The following is a 19,407-nucleotide window of genomic DNA, read 5'->3' as shown; positions in this document are numbered from 1 at the left end:
TTATTTATCTAGCAGGAGACAATGGATAGAGAAACCATGATTGCTAGAAGTCTCTCTTTTGGACAGTTAGAAATAGCACCTGTCCAGGGATAAGGCCTGGTGAGGTGATCACCTTAAGCAGCCACACATAAGAGTAGCAGATGCATCCATGGTGTCCTTGCCAGTAAAACAGCCATCACTGTTGTACCACTCGGCTTACACTCAAGAAGATGCATACCTTTGCACGGGGAAGAGGAGAGGGATACCTCCTCAGGTTGACTGTCTTTTACCTGCTCTGACCTATGCTAACCTTCTTTCCCCCTTAGATTACTATTCTTAGGACTGCTGATGTCACTTCCTTCCATCTTACATCTCCCTGTCTTGTCCCTCCGAGGAAGCATCTTGCCACTGTTCTTTAGGGAGAAGGAGGCAGCCATTGCTCCTGACATCGTGAAATGGAACTTCCATTACCTTTCCTACTACCCCTATTGTATTTCTCAAATAAATCCATTATTTTGTGTTTCTTTAGCAAGAAGTATGGGTGCGATTCCTTTAGAAACAGGAAGTATATTCAGGTAATTATTCAAATTTACAGAGAACTGAAGCACACAAATGAATATTGCTTCTGTATAGCTGCACGCTTACTTCCCAACATGTACCAGCTTTGCATTCCCTTACCTTCCCCGATCTTTCCCTTCCTTATCCCATGGAAGAGGAGCATGAAGAGATGTCACAGCTACTACCTTGTTTGTCTAGGATGAGAGACAGGCACCTCGCTCTCTAGTGTGGTGCAGGAAGACAAATGTCTGATTGTGTTGCCTGGCATGCCAACAATGGGGAGTGGTTGGTCTTTGCAAATGCAGGAAGAGCAGAATTGGCCCTTGCATGATGTGTGAGAGAAGGCTTTGCTTCCTGCCTCAGGTAGCAGGAGAAACTGCATCTGTCCACATACTATATTCTCAGTACTTATTGTCTCCAGAATACATGCTTCAAGAGCATTTCATCACACCAGAGCATATCCCTACTTTAGGGAAAACTGCATGCAAAAATTAGCATGTGGAAAAATGTGTACAAAAGTGCATGCATTGTGGGATGGATTTTTTTAAAAATAATAATTTGTATACCGATGTGGAAATGCCACAGGAAAAAATTTAATGTTGGAAAATGGGAAAGTGAGTGGAATCAAATTTGTCAGTTTCAGCTGTCCATAAAGCAATCACATATTGGGTGTGGAAGATGCATGTCTGCACAGAGGAACTTATGACACCATGTTTGCTCGTAATGCTTTCTTGCCAAGAGGAAGCAGAGGTCTTCTCATGAGCAGGCTTTTACTGGCACAGACAATGCCAGAATTCCTCCTATACTACCAAACAGAAGTGGTTACTTCCTTGAGGTTGTATTTCATGTGATGGGTCAGAATCAAGTAGATGAGTTATGTAGATATGACTTAAAATTTAGCCCCACACCCATCCCTGGTGTGCTGATGGGGGTGGCTCCTGTATGTGATTCCATCCTTTGGATACTACAGAAATGGCATGGGATCCAGCTACAGGGAAGAAACAACTCTGCCACTCTGAGAGTGCATGAACTGGGCATGGGATCAAGGCTTCATCATAGGCCAAGGATTGGTTCCAGAAAGGCCAGCCAAGCTGAGGCAACTCGCCAATAAGAGCAAGCAAAGTTCTGTTTGAAAGCCAGGCGACGAACATGCCCTTAGTCAGTCAAAACAAAACAAAAAACTCTGTATGTAATGCAGATTCCCCCCTCCCCTTGGTTGTTGAAAGATATCAGTGGTGCAATCCTATATATGCTCACTTGGCTGTGAGGCTGACTGAACATAGTAGGCCTTCCTTCTGAGCAGACATGCATAGGACTGCCTTTGTTACCCCTTACTGCTCAGTTTTCCTATTAAATTGAAATACTTGCATAGATAGTGACACTGCCAACATAGCTTTGGCCAGCATTAGACCAGGAGTTAATCCAAATGCAACATCTTGTTTCCCTGACCACAATATTTCCTGTTCTTGTTTTTTTTTACAAGTTCAGGGGAAGCCCTTGCAGGGATTGTCTTTTGCCACAGAAGGGCTTTGACAAAGCCCTTCCTCGCCTGCAAAACTCTTCATAAGTGTGGCTTCGTAACTCGGACAAGAGAGGCGCTTAAGAAAACGAAAAGGTTAATATATTCTAACTGGATGCTGGGGATAGAATGTCAGGCCTGTCAAACCGCATTAGAGTGTGCTGCTCAATGAAAAAGATTTGATTTCTTTTGCCACTGTCCTACTATGTTCAAGTCACACAGTGCCAGCAGCAACCAGCCAGCGACCGTGGGCTGGCACTGAGTGGACCCGAGTGGGAAGCCAGCCGCAAGGACCATCTGTTTCCGATTTCTAACTGAGCCAAGATGTGCAGTGAAGTGCATGCTGTTCCCTGAGCCAGCCTTTGCCATGCTCAGGTTATTAGGGTTACAAGTGAAATTATCTTTTCCAAACAGCAGGGGAGCTCTGATCCTTATGGAACGAGGCTTCAAAGGTCCCGGAGACTCCAGATCTCTTTTGTTAAAGTTGTGGAGAAAGGCAGCTTGCTTGCCCATTTCATTACATATGTTTCTGTGGGGTTTGTAATGGAGGATATATGTATTTTTACGAACCAGAACATTTGAGGTAAGAAAGAGAGGGGTGAATCCAACTGGCGGAGATGAATAAACTGATTTATAAATATCATGAATTGCATGTGTTCTTTAATTTTTTATTTTTTTTAAAAAAAGAAAGCAATGCACAAAAGATGGAACTCCAGTGCATCACACGACTTGAAAAAGCATTACAAAAATATGTGACAGTGGACCTTAAAAATGAATACACATTCATTGAAATAATAAATCTGTTTTGTCAAATTATTTCACACTGTATACGTAGGGTTTTATTTAAATCTCCCAGAAGCTTTGGATATCAAAGGAACATGCTTTATTTTATGCATTCAGATATGCATTTGGTAAAATCAATTTTATATAAAAAAGAATACAACAAGAAGAAACAGAAATTACAAATTTGATAGAAAAATCTCAGTTTCAAATGTAAAGAGATGTGTCCTTTAATACTCTAATTTTCCTGTAACTTCACTTCTGGTGAATTTTGTGAGTTGTAACTCAAAATCATACATTTATAATGTACTTATGATTAATGGAGTGCTACTTGTCGTGGTGTCAGAGAAACACAGGCAAACTTGTGGAAAAACTGCTCTCTTTAATCTTATTGCAAAATATCCCAGGAATGGCCTTGTTTAAGGTCAACCAGTTAGCAACCAGCTTGTTCACAAAACTTGGGAGTTTTTCTTTAATTTCACAGCCTCTTTCTCTTTCACCCCCCCGTCCCCCCAATGTATCAGCAAAAATTGATGTGTGATTGGTTGAGATACTTTTGGCTCAATGCCAAGACTTATTACTGTTGCACAGAACTCTGAGGATCAAGCAGACACCTTATAAAGGTAATGATATGTGTGAAATGCAGCAAATGTATGAGGAGAAACATTTTCTAATTAACTAACAGCAAGTGTGTCACAAGCAAATGTGCCGTTGCAAATGTTGTCTAATTAAGTAACATTTATGAAAACATTTTGAACATCAAACATCCAGCAAAGAACTTTCCTTTCAGGTAATAAAACATAGGCATTGGTTATAAAAAGGAGAGAAAGTCTGTTTTGAAATGAGTATTCTTTCAGTAACATTCTAAATCCACAGATGTGTGTTGTCCTTTTGTGCTACCATATCAATTAGTGCTGCCAAATGTAACTGCCACCATGTTGATTTTCAGAAAAGTTAACAACCTAACAGAATTAGGCCTACATGCATGCCATTATTTATTGCTTCCTAGTTTATATCTGCTCTGTTTCTAATCCCTTTTATGTTGTTTTCTCTGTATCTAATTTTAGACTGTAAGCTCCATGGGGCAGGGAACTGGCCCTCTTATCTTCTGTAAAGGACAATGCACACACAGCATGCCCTGTAGTCCCGATCAGACATTAGCTTAAAATTGGAGAGGGGTGGGCACATGGAGCTTCCACCATGCCTAGAAGTAAGGCAGAGTGTATTCAGTGCACAGGTCTTCAGAGTGGTCTGTAAGAGCTTACAAATAGAGAAGGGCATGAAGGAAGTCATACCTCTTCATGTGGAGACATGGCATGTGTTCCCTCTCCCCACCTGCTGGATGGCTGTCCCACTCACAAGCTACCCAGGTCATCCTCCATTGCTGGCTGCCCAGTCTGGGAAGGAGCTTGGGTTTCCCTTCCCCACCTCCTCTGGCAGCTGACCACCCAACAGCTGTGCAGGGAGAATCCCTGTTCCACCTCCTCATCTGAGTGGTCGGCAGCACATGGAGGCTTATGAGTGGGACAGCCATCCGCGAAGTGGTGGGAGGGAACATATGGCACCTGTGGTGCTGTGTGGAGACCTTTGTATGAAGAGACATGACTTAATTCATGACTATCTCTACTTACGAATAAAGACCCAATGGTAGGAATCAAAATGGTAGGATAACACCTGTGCAGGCTAACTCCTATGGCCTTGTCAAGGTGGCAAGCCTTGGAAGTGCTACACAGGATACAAATCCTTGTTAAACTACAACATTTTTCTCCTCAGCTGCAAAACACTGAGATTTTTCTCTGTTGGAGTCGACAGGAATATTCACACTTGCAAGTCCTATTTTTAATCTATTGCAGAAACTTCAAGAGATAAAAAAGCCTTATAGTCCCAGTCTTGCACTTGAGATAAATAATCTCATAGGATTTCAGAGCTCCTCACCAAAATATCTTGTGTTCAGATGTTCTGCATGAATGAAAATTTAGCAGGTTTTTTTTCAGAAACCTAGTCACCATAAGTAAGGCAGCAGCCACAGGAGATGTGTGTGTTCTTCCTTAATACGTCTAGAAATGACATCAACCCTTCCACAGAATTCACAGCAAAGTGTGTACCTCTTCCAACAGTGGTAGTATCTGGATCCTTAGTTACTTGCAGATGATGTGATAATACAAGGCCTTCATGTTAGTTCTTTCATTGTGAGATCACCATATTCATGTGAGACTAATCCTTGTTGTAACTATGTTTATGCTCTCTAACATTTTGGTTGCAGGGTATTTGGCTTCTGCCTTGTATGCTCTCTGCCTTCGAAACCCTGATGCTGACTACTACCAATTTGTTGTCTTGGGCTATACATACCATCTCAGGGGTCTAGCTGGGCTCCTATAGCATGCTAATCTCTAAGTAACTTTGAGTTTTTTATAGCAACAAGCGCTGGCTATCAATGTCACAAGCTCTATCTCAGGTTTTGTTGTTTTTGTTCCTTCCCATAAGCACTGTGGCTTTCAAGAAATGAAGTCATAAAAATACATATAGTTTCCTTAGAGCTAATGCTGCTGGCCACTGTTAAGAACATTCAAGAGTTCAAATTGGAACACAAGTTCATATCCTGAGGTTAGTAAATATTGTCACTTCAAAGCCTTGTCATGACTGACATGTTCTGGGGACACGTACAGAATGCACCGTATGAAACTAAATATGAGCAATATGTGGTCATCCAGATGCTCTTGGATTCCAATTCCTATTAACCATAGCCAGCATAGTAAATGGTGAGGGAGGATGGAAGATGTAGTCCATCAACATTTGAAAAGTCACCTGTGTGCCTAGTATCTTTTCACTGTGCACTCATGAATTTCCATTATTCAGTAACCAGGAGGAATAGAAATGTCTACCTTTTAACTGGCAAATTCTGTTCCAAACAAAAGTACTGTATTTATTTCTCAGTGAACCACTTAAATGTGCTTAAAAAGTTAACAAATAAGTCATTTCCCTTTAAATCAGACTGAGAATAAGGCCCAGGTTAGACTGGCCCCATCTAGAACTGCTAGATAAACACAACTTCTGAATATTATAAGCACCTGCCTGAAATCAGCCTTAGAGGCACACATTCAGCATCAAATCTTTGCTCCTTGTAAGAACCTGGAAAGTGACTTTAAAATGGAGCGCTCTACTTGGCAGAGTAATCACTTTACTTAGGGCTCCAAGACCCAAAATTAGTTTCTCATTCTTCTAGTCACACTTGAAAAAAAGTATTTCTTCACCTTTCTCTGAAAGTAACGAAATATAAGTAACCTTTAGCTACTTTTCAAAACTTTTGGATGTTTCAAGCAATCAGTTTATCTATGACACACGCTCAACATGCCTACCCATCCCCTCAGCACCACAGCATGAGGCAGAGCACCAGTCTCTACTTGAACAATATAGTATTCCCCTTGCACCGTTTAGTGAGGCCACATTCCTGTAAGTAGAATTGTAACAAACAATGTTATGATTTTATTGGGAAAGGAGTAATGGTTGTAATGTAAATTTAAAAGAAAAAGAACTTAACAGTAACTGGTCATGTTGCAAGTGGTTACTTCCTGGTGATCTTTGCTTGCCTCTTGAGTGCTCATTTTCATCTCTGCAATTATGCCTTAATAAGAAGCTGAAGAATGCCACACAATGGCTGTGGCTTGATTTCCTCCCAGTCAGTTTTGATTGGACTAGCTTCAAAAGGGCTGGCAGAATGAGGTTTAAATTACACACGCTGGTGCCAGTTGGACCCTTTCGTGACCTGAGGGATCAGCTGTGTCAGGGAGCGCAAGTGCCATTTTTATTGCTATTCAACCCTTTGGGTGGCTGCCTAGGATGAGAGGAGGCTTAATCTGCCCCTGGGTTCCACAGGACCTCTGCCAGCAGAAACTGTTTGGCTAATACTCTCCCCAGTCACTATGACCAATGCTTCCAACCTGCCCATTTCCGACCCTTCATTCAATTGCCCTGTTATTTTACAGCCCTCAGCTGCTTGGTGGTCTTTTTAAACCTTGTCTGCTCAGTGACCCCAAGAGAGAATCCTGGTCCCTACCCTTTTATCTTTTGGACAGACCGATCATGTTAAGTGAACTGGCCTCTGTAGCTGGGATTAGATGTTCTCTGTGCTGAAAATGGTCTTGAAATCTTTCCCGATGGGCTTTGAAGCGTCTGTTGTAGGAATGGCTGGAATGTATATATCTAGGTTACCAGCAGGCAGCTTTGATGCCACAAGAGAAAAACGTAAGCTGAGTAGCAGCAATTGACTTTGGAAAAAAAAAAAAACACAGGGGGGCGGACATTACAGTTAAAAACTACAGACATACCCTATATAACATTTTTTTCATGATGTTGTAAAGATTTTTAAGCATCCCTCCTCATTTTGAATTTGGTCCTACAAATTAGAACCCAGGGGCTCTTAATTAGCAGACTTAATTAGGACTATCTCTGGTTTTGATATACACCACCATAGCGATGTGAATCATGCTGCCTCTTGCACTTGAAGAGAAACAAACAAAACAACAATGTGTGCGTTCTGTGCCATCAAGTTGGAACCGACTTCTAGTGAAAAGAACCCACTCTCTTTTTTTCCATGTAGGAATGTTTCTCTGTGTGAGCTGCCTCCCTGAGAGATCTCAGTAGAAATCTTGCGAGATTTCTCAGATGTTTTTAGTCATTTTATGTTTCTGTGCAAAATGCCTACCTGCACAGGATTATTTCGGTTCTGTCCAGGATGGCCTCTTTTCTGCACAGGATACACCATGGAAGGCCAGATGAAACAGCAAGTTGTGCAGGTGTGTTACCATGCCTGCACAAGACAGCGCCTTTCACTCAATGCCATTCAGGTGAAAACTCTGCAGAATTAGGCACTTTCCTGGACCAAACAATGGGCCAATACAGACCAATTTTTTTTAAAAAAAAGATAATGTGATGGGTCATGGTTTAACAGAAAATCAGGAAACTCATTGATGCAGGGAAAGTTCTGCTAGCTAAAGAGTCTCAGCAAGAACTTTTGCAAGTAGTCGTCATGTTTGCCGTGACTCCAAACCCTATCTGCTCCACATTCCCTGGGGTCCCAAGCTTCCCTCCTCTCAACCAAACCTTTGCTGTAGCCCTTCTGAGAGGAGGGGTGCTTAGTACCCTCTAGGTGCCTTCCTAGGAACTGATCTACCCTTCTCCTTTGGCACTACTTGCCACACCATAGGGACTACTTAGAATTTCCCATGCTCCCCACAAAGCTGAACAGATCAGCCCTAAGACCCCCTTGTAAATCTCTCCAGAAAATCTGGTCAGAAAACCTTGGTCAGACAAATGAATACCATCCTCCCTATATAACTCTGGTTGAGAAACTGTAATGCATGGATACGTGACAACTGACCCCAGGCCTTGCCATACAGCTCTGCTGACTTCTCTATTTATGCCCTTCTGGGGCTGATCAATCCACATGGGGTCAAGCACGGCCCTCCACACCAAACATGGAACCATAGCTGACCATATCACACACGTCTTTGGACACCACCTCACAAATGCTCTGAGGTCTGCTATAACCTGGAGGACCAGCAACTTGCCTGACCTATGGGCTAAGTCATTGCCTCCCAAATGTATCACCAGAATGCCAGGGGCCACATCCATAGTACCCATGGATTCCAGGTCAAGGAAGCCATCCCAGAGCATTCATCTCTGACCCCCTCCATTCCAAAGCAGCCACCTCTCCAAGGCCCAGATTGCAACCTCAACTGGTCTGGCTGGCATATCTGGCCACCCAAAACATGTAACTATGCCCCGCACAACAGAACTGAGACTTCTCCCAAGGGTTTCTCCAGATCTGTAATGATAAAAGAGAACAAACAATGCAGCAGGACCTAAAACTGTATCAATGGGCGAATGTAAGCCGGGTATTTTTGAGACGACCATCTGCCAACTTTTTTAACCTCATTGACTGAATACCCAAGGGCCACTGCTGTAGACGCAGTGCCAATTTGAAAAGAGTGTGTCCCAAAATGCCAGCTTGTATTCCAGCCTTGTGTAAGGCTTGAGATGGAACTGGTATTTTATTAAAGGTGGCACATCCTCGTGGAGCAAAAAACCTCCTACTTTCTCACTTCTCAGCTGAACATACTCTCGTGTAGCCCTTACACTCTCTGAGCAACGTCCTAACAACAATACGTGGTCCTTTCCTAACTGATCCATTTTCACTTTCGCAGGTGAATGGTGACCTGGTGCTCTGACAATACCACACCCTTCCTCTGCAAAGAGGATAGAGACACGTCTTTGTCTGGATGCAGCCATCAGCTCACTTATTTGTAAAGCTCCAAAGAAAGCCAAAAGTGTCACAGCTCTAAATAGGCAAGCCTCAAATCTGTCCTTGCACACAAATTTCCATGCCCTTCCCAATTTTGCTAGGATATTGGTATACAATTATCACTAAGAGCAGCTTGCTCCCTGCTCCACCGTCAATCATTTTTCTAATATGAAAATCAGTTGAAAGACCTTTACAGCCTTGGGCCCTGGCATAAAAAGCTAGGGCCACCATCCTACCCTGAATAGATCTAGGTGCTAACCCTTTTCTATGTAAGTGGGCTGAAAAATGCATCAGCTTGGCATCAGAGGCCGGCCACTCATGTCCTAAGCCCTCCCTATCACAACATGCAAAATACTCACTGCATGTTGCTGTGTAGCTACGGCGAGTGCTTGGTGCCACCGCTAAGCTCATAGCTCTGTGAGCTGCAGTCCTCCAAGATTCCATACCTCTTCTGGGAGGACATCCTGTTGGGCCCTCGCCCCCAGTGCCAACACCCTGATTCGGTCCTTCTGTTGATGGGACAAGACATCAGCAATAACATTGTCAATCCCAGGGACGTGCTGAGCTTGGAAAACTACATTGAACTGCAAGCACTTCAGCGTGAGGGCCCTAACTAACACCATCATTCTTTGTGACCTCGATCTCAAGGAATTAACAATGTATACTACAGCTTGGTTGTCGCACCAAAAAGCGACAACAGAACTGGCGCACTCATCAGCTCATAGCCATAAGGCTTCAATGAATGGAAAAAGGTTCCAAAAACATGAGATTCCTAGTGATGCCTGCCTCATGGCACTCCGATGGCCAATCCCCAGCACACTATCTCCCTTTGAAGAATACGCCATACCCATGTGACCCCACTGCATCAGTCTGCACTTGAAGGTAAGATCCTAAATGGAGTTCGTCTCTCCAAAAAGAAGTTCCATTACGCTTTCCTAAAAATCTTAACCAGACCAGTAAATCTTCTTTTAAACCCCATGACAATCTCCTTCCGTGATAGGGTCTTGTGAGACCCTTCATGGCATCACATAATCTATGTACCTGGGCCCCCCACTTTGCAAGCAAAGTTAAGGTGGCCTACCACTTCATGCAAATGCCACAGTGTGACTTTTTTCTGCACTAGCAGTCATTGCAACCACACTTTAAAATAGCACAATTTTGCTTCTGGAAACCTACTAGATTGCGAGATTGTATCTAACTCTATGCCCAAAAAGGTTAAAACTTGACAAGGACCCTCAATCTTTCCCTCAGCCAATGAGATGCCCAGTTCCTGTGTCATTTGTTGGAAGGCAGCGATAAGGTCTACACATTGTGATGTGGCAGGCTTCCCACAAAATAAAAAAATGATCCAAATAATGGACCACCTGCACTCGGCTAATCCTCCTCTCCAAAAATGTGCTAAATTGTTCAAAAGCAGATCAAGATATAGAGCACCCCATTAGTAATGCTTGGTCCATGTAATAATGTCCTTCAAAGGCAAAACCCAAGAGGACAAAGTCCTCAGGGTGCACATGAAGCAGCCGGAAAGCTGATTTTATGTCAGACTTTCCCAACTCCACCCCTATCCTTTCCTTCCTAACCATGCACACTGCTGCATCAAATAAAGTATAATGAACAGTGCACAAGTCCTGAGGAATCCTGTCATTTACCAATTCCTCAGCTGGGTAGGACAAATGGTGATGCAACCGAAATTCACCCACTGCCTTTTTGGGAATGACTTCTAAAGGTGACAGCTGAAGATGATGCACAATTGGCAGGGTCTGAAAAGGACCCAGTACTCTTCCTTCTGCAACTTCCTTAGCAATTTTTGTCCTTACAACGTCTTCCTGCCCCCTCACAGACTTCAAATTATTCGACCAAGTGACTACGCAATCACCCACTGCTGGAATATGTAAACCATTCCTAAAACCCTCACTCAAATATCTAGCCGCCATTCTATTAGGGTAATCTTGTAGCCAGCAGTTGAGAACCACTGTTTTAATTAGACTGGGGCCCTTTTTGAACACCTGAGGGCCTTGGGAGTGGCTTGTACCCACTTCCAGGCTCGCATCCTCCTGTTCCCTCTTGTTTTCCCTTGTAATAGGTTCCTGATGGATGGGGACCACCACAGCTTGAACAGTAATGTTTAAATTTGCACTGCTTTCTGCTGCAGGACCCCCATGCATTATAATCCTAGCAAATCAGGCAGGGTTGAACCACCTGGTCTGCTAATGAGTGGGAAACATAAGACTGTGTCCATTGGACTAAATGCCCACCGTCAAACCTATCACTCAGTATTGGGCATGTAGGTGTCATAGTCCGCAACCATAAGGCATCGTGGGGGACATCCCAGCACATGCTGGGGTGCTGTGCTGAGCACAAATGGATCCCCTTATTATAAAGCAGCCATGCATGGCCTGGGAAATCTATATGCACCCTATATGTGATGTCCATATACTGGATCAATGAAAGGGCTTGCTCTGGTTGGGTGCGGACTATTGTCCCTGTGTATATTAAAAAGCCAGGCAAACAATTTGCCCAACAATGGTCTGGCTTGCACCACTTCAGCTTCTCTCTCCTCCTCCTCCTCCTCCTTGTCCTTTTTTACCTCTCTTTATTTAAAAGCTCAAAGACGTCAACACATTTTTTCCCCAAATTTGTTCTTTTGTGGATGGCAGAAGGTGATCTCCTAGTGGTAGTGACTGATCACGTTCGGGTAAAGCTCATCATGCCATTGAGTTGTAACCATATCAGGAATAGCTGCTTGAACTACTCAAGCTGTTCCTCCTACTCTGGCATGACTAGCTGTAGCCATGGTTAGTGCAACATGCCCACTGCTCTCTAATGCAACCTGCGTCCCTGACAGTAAAGCCGGCAAAGATGAGGCCAAAAAGGACCAGCGCCATCTGGCTCCCGATACTCCACGGCCAAGCACTCGAGGCTGTGTTGTGGCCGGTGCATTGATACCCTCACCTGCTTGTATTCTAGCAGTTGCCACTGATGACAGTCTGACAGGGCCTTCTTCATTCTAATCCAGTTCGCATATACTGCTTCCACCATCCCACCATCGGCAAAGTCCTCAAGGGTCTGCGTGCTGGCCGAAGCCATCCTTAGCTGACCTCTTTGATACCTGACAGGAAGGTTCCTGCTTCCCGACTGAGCTAGTGTGCTTGTTGTCGACAGAGCTCCTGCAAGACTGGTCCACTCCCCTTCTAAAATGGCAATTTGGGACAACATAGTGTCTCACATCTTCTTGGGTTCTGCCAACTTTTGCGCCTTAGATTTCCTACATGACCTTCTAACTGCGGGTGAACCATCAGCACCTCTTATTTGAGCCCTTTTCCTCTCCAAAACACTACGTTTTTCCCACAGATACCTGAAATCAGGCCAGTCTTCATCTGACAGGGAAACTGCTGGGGGGAAGTGGGGGACTTTACACTTAGCTGCCTGCTTGCCTTTACACCCCCCCTTGCCCTCTTCTGGAAGCCATATTACAATATCAGTCAGGCCTAGCGAGAAATTGTTTATATATATAGTGGCCTTCTATTACCCTCCTACCCTCCACACCTTGGTTTGCTATACTGTTTTTTAAAAATATAGATATAGATAGATAGATAGATAGATAGATAGATAGATAGATAGATAGATAGATAGATAGATAGATAGATAGATAGATAGATAGATAGATAGATAGATAGATAGATAGATAGATAGATAGATAGATAGATAGATAGATAGATAGATATAATGCCGGGGTCACCACTGGGCCCAGCCCCCACCACAACATGTCATCCAAGCCATAATTCCCCTTCTGCCACTGAGACAATTATAAGTAAAATCAAACCACAAATAAACTGCCCCCCATACTGTGGTTTTTTAAAACTACAAGCAAAGCAAAAGCTCCTATATTCCAAATATTTTATCTTCAAACCTGATCCAAATCCTTCTGATCGCCATGGGTCCGCATGGTCAAAATTGAAACTGCAGACCACTACAGGACTGCCCCAGCTAACCCGACTAACAGCTGTTGAAGAAAAGAAGTGTGTGGCGAGGGGGGGCAGCCTCCTTAAAGGGTTCGTTGATGCCAGGCCCTCATGGCTGCGTACGTCTCTTCGGTTCAGGCGGGCAAAAAGCCCCATCCTGGCAGCTTCGCGCCTCACGGAGAGGCACATATCGCAATTTGGATTGCTTGTGAAGTGGTCCAGTGTGATCTATTTCCTGGCAATCACATCACACATGGTGAAATGCACACTTGACTGACAAAAAAGTCACTAAGGGAGGTAGAACCTGTTACAGTGACCTTTAGCCTAATTTTGAATTTCCTACATGGCAAGAAAGTTTTTATAACAGACTATCAGATGACATGTGTTTTTGTAGGTTTAGAGCAAGCCTCCTTCTCTGTAACAGCCTAGCACTTTGAAAAAGAGGAAATTATTATTTCTCCGTGTTGCTCTTAGTATTTATGTTAATTATTATTCATCTAGTGGGATACATTTGAGTGTTTCCCAGGTCACCACCAGACTTGAACGTCCTGTCCCAAGTGGTGACCTGATGATTCTCTTTGCAGATATTTACTGACGGACGTGTGGATTCTTTTTCTCTGAAAAGTGGGAAAAGGTAGAATCCTTTTAGCAATCATGGTACATAACTGCTCAGGACGTGAGGCATTCTGTGATTGTTCCGGTAATCTCTGGACTAGAGGCTGCCCCATAGGAAAAAAATGGGACTCACATATTCTCAAGGTGGTCCTGAACAATCCTTAGCAGCTGGTGAAAAGAAAAAACAAACATCTGTGCAATGAACTGTTATGTGAGGAAAAAACAAAACAGGATTTTGAGCCTGAGTGGTTGCCAGTTGATTTTGAAATCCTATCTGTGGTGGTCTGTGGTTTGTTACAGGGAATAGATGATGAATGAGATGTGAACCTGTCTGATAATTGCTGGAGATATACATGCATGAAGGTGGACTGAATATACTTGATGTTAACTTGCATTTGACATTTTACTTGCATATGAATCCACTTTTAAATGCGCGTTTATCTGGCACAGAGCATAAATTATTATTCTGCTGCAAATGCATACAACAGCCTTCTGTCAGTCAGCCCCCTTGTATTTTTAACACAGAGTTTCATATTTTACTGAGAATGCCATTTTCATTTTTTTTTTTTTGTTAAGTCTGCAGTTTTTATCTTACGCTGCAAATTTAAACAGAACAACAACAAAAAGTCACCAGAAAGGGAAACAAAACAGAAAAAAGAAAGGAAGAAAGAAAGAAAGAAACCTCTTCACCAGGAAGTTGTGGCAGTTTGTGAGAAGGAGGCTTAATCTCAACAGCGATCAGGAGAGTCCACCAGCATCATTTTCACTGCAACACAAAGTGCCTATTCTTAATGACTCTGCCGAAGGAAGCAAAAGCAGAGTGACTCCTAGCAAAGCACATCTGTGGGACAGGAAGCAGCTCAGCTTCTCTGAAGATATGTTTCACTGAGGAACAAAGAATTATTTTGTTTGGGGCCTCTGGAATGATGTGTTGAACCTGATTTCAACCTTTTTTCCGCCTCCCTCGCCCCCTCCCTCCCTCCCTCCCTCCCTCCCTCCCTCTTTCTTTCTTTCTTTCTTTCTTTCTTTCTTTCTTTCTTTCTTTCTTTCTTTCTTTCTTTCTTTCTTTCTTTCTTTCTTTCTTTCTTTCTTTCTTTCTTTCTTGTAAAGTGAGAACTATTTTAATCCCCTACTCCACTCTGGGCTAAGGATATTTCCAGTTAGCATTCTCCTATATGAAGAAAGATTTTTAAATACAGAGGTCTTTTCTGACCCTAGTAATTATTATATTGGGGAGTGAGGAGGACGAGGTTTCTGCTAATAAAAGCAAAATCACATGTTGAAAAAGCATCCTGAATGTTTGCACATCGCAAAATATGTACATTTATGGCTCCAAAACACAGACATGATGAACAATGGATTAAAGGCATGGACTATTTTAGATTTAGATCTATTTGGACTTTAAGTTGTTTATAAGTCAGCACTTCTATGGTATCATCTCCTATTACTGTTTCTTTGTGAGGTGAGCATTTAGCCACAGATGAGGTGTGCTTCTGCATGCTACATGTAGCATTTATTCAACAGTCTCACGCAGTTGGAAGGCAGAAATATAATCATATTAAAAGGAAACAGTAGGGTAGAAACTACCTCTGTTTCTCTTTCACACCCTTTTTTATTTTTTGCTAGGACAGCATCTTATGATTGGTACGGAAAACACTCTGTCAGGCACTTCTTTATAGTTTCATTTTCTTCCCTCAGCTTTGTTGTTCATGATACCCTTGCCCTCCAGAACCTGAAAAATAAAATTTCCTTCTCAATCAATTTTATCCTCTGGCCTTCAGCAGGAAAGTGAACACAATCATCCGTTCTCCTATAGTGTCTAACAGGCCTCTGTATAATTTTAAGGAGATGGGTCAGAAGTGCTATCAGATAAGAGAAGCCAGGTTTGCGGAAATTAATGCACGCATGCGCACACATGCACTGCATTAGTGAATATTTTGAGTTTTATATTTGAGTTCTTCTTTACAAGATCCATAAGCTATTTCTGCACCATTTCTCTCCATTAGCATGCACAACCCTGGCCTTTATAAAGAGGAAGTCAAAATTGGTGGGCTAGGTATAGCACTGAGGCATCTGGCACTCACACTGCCACATTTCTCCAACTCACATTTGAATGCTGGACAGGGCAGGCTACAGTACCAGTAGCAGAAGGAGGGCTGGCCCTAGCATGACACGTGGGGCTGGCAACAGCTACCTGAGGACCCCATATGTTTTTAAAACTCTTTTTAAAGCCCTATTTCTGTTCCTGGAGACATCCAGGAACAGTGGGTTTTGCAATGTAGAATTTGGGTTGGTGAGTGGTTATTTCCACAAAAAAACTGCATCCAAAAAGGCTCTAAAAATTGAAGGGGCTCATCTGGGCACTTCTTGTTTCTAGTTAGCTTTTCTTTTTTTATGACAGATAAGGTACATTTCTGGAGTGGATGCAGTTTGATGTAGGGTCTGGGAACAAATATTTGGCCCCTAAAGCCCACTGAGTTTGCCTGCCTCTGCTGTACAGTGAAGCCATAGATGCTGGACAGTGGAATAACAGAGCAACCCTGCCCGGCATAGACTAAGTTAAATTGTTATTGAAAGATGTCTATTTGACTCGGCACATGCTTCCCCTCATTACTGAATTTTGCATTTATTCGTACTTTGTTCTGTGATTGATTGTTGGATGGTAAATTTGTTAAATAATATAGCTTGTTTATACTGTATAGCTTAATTTGCAAAGAAATATAACTCTGAGGAAATTCTGTCAACTGGATGGTAAATCTGCTGATCACAGGAAATATGCATTTTTTTTAATGTCTAGTTTGACCCTCTGTCTCTGAATGTATTCTCTTGCAGATATGAGGGCTAAAATACTGGTCCTCAGTTTAGATAAGACAGCGGTTATGATGGTGGGCCTCAGAGAAAATAGTAAGGCTCTTCTACTCCATGTATGGTTCTGTTCGAAGTTTCAGAAATCTTCATTAGAGATGGGCACAAACCACAGTTTGGTGGTTCAGACCAGTTTGGCATGGTGCCTGCACAGGTGTTCCGCAGGCATTGCGCTCTCCCTTCTCCCACCTCTTCAGCGATACTCCCCACTCACTAATCACATCATATGCTTCCTTCCTCCGCTTCTTCCAATGGCCACCCACTTACGTAGATGAGAAGGCGGGACAGGGAAGCCCACAGGTCTACCTTTGAGTGAGTGGCTGCCAAAGTAGGTGGAGCAGGGAAGTGTGTGCTGTGATCAGCTGTGTTGAGGAGAAGAGGAGAAGAGGAAGAAAGTGTGCTTCAGTTGGGGAATGGGTGAGCATGCAGAGGAGGCAGGAGAGGGGAGTGTGTGGCGCTTGTGGAACACCTGTGTGTTGAGAATTTTGGTTAAATATGTGTTCTCAGGACATAAGCAGAGTAAGGAGATATCAGGTTGTGAAGACACTGTAACACTGAGAGAGTAAAATACCAACTTAGTGTATTAACATATATACAGAGAGACCAGACATTCATCTGGCAGCATAATAGAACATGGTAGAATACATAACATAGAAAAAAGGTGATCTGACTTACAGCAGATAAAAAGTCTCCTTTACACATGACTTATATACATTCTTGGGACCAATCAGAAAATATATTATTTTCACTTACATAAAGTTACATTATTTTTTACAGCCATACAATATCAAGTCCTTAACCTTGGTACCCACACCTGAATACACTCAGTACATCAGCCATTTTACTTTCACTATACATTTATATTTAATACATTTTGAGATCAAAATTTCAACACTGTGTGAGTACTGCACCAAACTGAGCTGAAGCACCAACTGAGGTTCATGCCCTTCTCTAATCTTCATGATTTTCCTCCATATTTTCTTCTCTATTTCTCAGAGCTGCAGGGAATGCTTTATCTCTGGTGGTACTCATATTCTGGAATGGCTTCCACTGAAACCTTTGAACACTGCCCCCTTATTGCATTTTTGTGGCATAGTAGGACACTGTTTCTTGAGAGATGCTTTTGAATTATGACTGAAGTGCTTTTCCTTTTTACTTATAATTTTTTTTAAAAAGGATGCATTTTCTGGCTTTCTTTTATAATTATACTCTGATGTAATTACACTTTGATGCTTTTCATTGGCTCTCTTGTTCACAACTTTAGATACCACTTTTGACAAAAGAGCCACACAGAATTCTGAAATAATTAATAAATTGTAATGTTCATGTATTTGTGGTTTCTGTTTGTCCTAGACAGCTTGTAATGCAGTTAATGGCGGTTTGCCGATTCCTCTTTAAGATGAGCAAAGCACATTGTAAATTACATATGGTTTGCTTGATGTAGCAATTGGTGTTTGGAAAGGAAAGTGAGAGTCTGCTTATTGTGTCAGAAACTGCAAACCACAATGAGTGGATGTGGTTATGCTGACATAACCAATGTTGGGCACACAGCGAAACTGTGTTTACCCTGGCTTAGACATTAAATGCTGGAAACACGGCAGTGGAGGCAATAATGAGAGACAAAGGTAATTATAAGTTTTGTTAGCTTCTAAATGAGAACAAACTGAAGAAGTAACTATTTTATATTATTCAAAATATGTTTATCCTGCCTTTTTCCTTAAAAAGGAAAAACTAGAGATGGGGACAAATATAAAAATGGATCGCTTTTTCCGACGAATATAACCGATTCATTAAATATTCATTGATCTGTATTTGTGGGTTCCAGAGACCCCCACAAATATGAAGGGATGAATATTTACCCGTTTTTATTCATCCTTCGGATTTAAAAAAACCCAACAACACCATTCTGCCTACCAGCCGCCGATCAACTGATCAGAGGCAGAAAGGCAGCCACCACCCCACACAGCCAGTCAATATCACAGTCTACCCCTCCCCTTCCTTTCCCTATCTGAGGCCCCACGCCACCCCATGCCACTCCCATCGACACTCTCTTACCTTAATTGCTGCCGCCAAGGTCTTCTGGTCTCGGAGCCACACATGTAAAAATGGAGACTGGCTGCCCTTTGCAAAGATGGTGGCTACAGCTTCATTTAGGGTAGGGAAGCTGCAGCTGCCATCTTCGCAAAGGGCAACCTGGATTCCCTTAGCCTGCCTTAAGGGAATCCAGGCTGTCCTTTGCAAAGAAGGCAGCTGCAGCTTCCCTACCCTAAATGAAGCCACAACCACCATCTTTGCAAAGGGAAGCTAGTCTCCCTTTTTACGTGCCATGGCTGCGAAGGCCTGATGGAGACCTGGCAGCAGCTATTAAGGTAAGGGGGTGTCGGTGGGAGTGGGGTGGTGGTAAGGTAGGGAAAGGTGTGGGGTAGGCTGTTGGGGTGGCTGGCTGTGTGTGGGGGGGTGGCTGCCTCTTTGCTTCTGATTAGATTATTGGCGGCCGGTAGGCAGAATGGGCTTCTGTGCCACGTGGTAAATTCTCCAGGGGTGGACCCAATTTGTGGGTGAATAACTTGGATGTTCGATATCCAAACTTCACCAAAGTTGGCAGGCATATTGGGAAAAGACATAGGAAGCTCTGTTATGATTCTGGAGTCTCTATGTACCTGGGGGGAGCTTTCCCGGGTGGGTTCTCTTTGTGACTATATAACTTGGGGTCCATGATCCAATGTTCACCAAACATTTGGAAGTTGTAGGAAAGCATCTGAGGAAGCTTTCCTGCGAATTTGGTGTCTCTAGGTGGTTGAGGGCCAGTGTTACAGCCGTTTAAATTG

At 43.0% G+C, this 19,407-nt stretch overlaps 1 long non-coding RNA gene across 1 annotated transcript in view; it reads left to right on the top strand.

Annotated features, from left to right (window-relative positions):
• Positions 1-17,905, top strand: part of LOC110077135 (uncharacterized) — a 49,921-nt gene extending 32,016 nt beyond the window's left edge. Inside the window, exons 3-4 of the long non-coding RNA XR_002300243.3 lie at positions 306-554; positions 14,291-17,905. This is a non-coding gene — a long non-coding RNA (uncharacterized LOC110077135). The remainder of the gene's footprint in view (positions 1-305; positions 555-14,290) is intronic.
• Positions 17,906-19,407: the final 1,502 nt, after the last annotated feature.

The sequence above is a fragment of the Pogona vitticeps genome, chromosome 4 (genome assembly GCF_051106095.1).
Source record: "Pogona vitticeps strain Pit_001003342236 chromosome 4, PviZW2.1, whole genome shotgun sequence".
NCBI classification, from domain to species: domain Eukaryota; kingdom Metazoa; phylum Chordata; class Lepidosauria; order Squamata; family Agamidae; genus Pogona; species Pogona vitticeps.
This window is presented reverse-complemented; position numbering and strand designations above follow the sequence as displayed.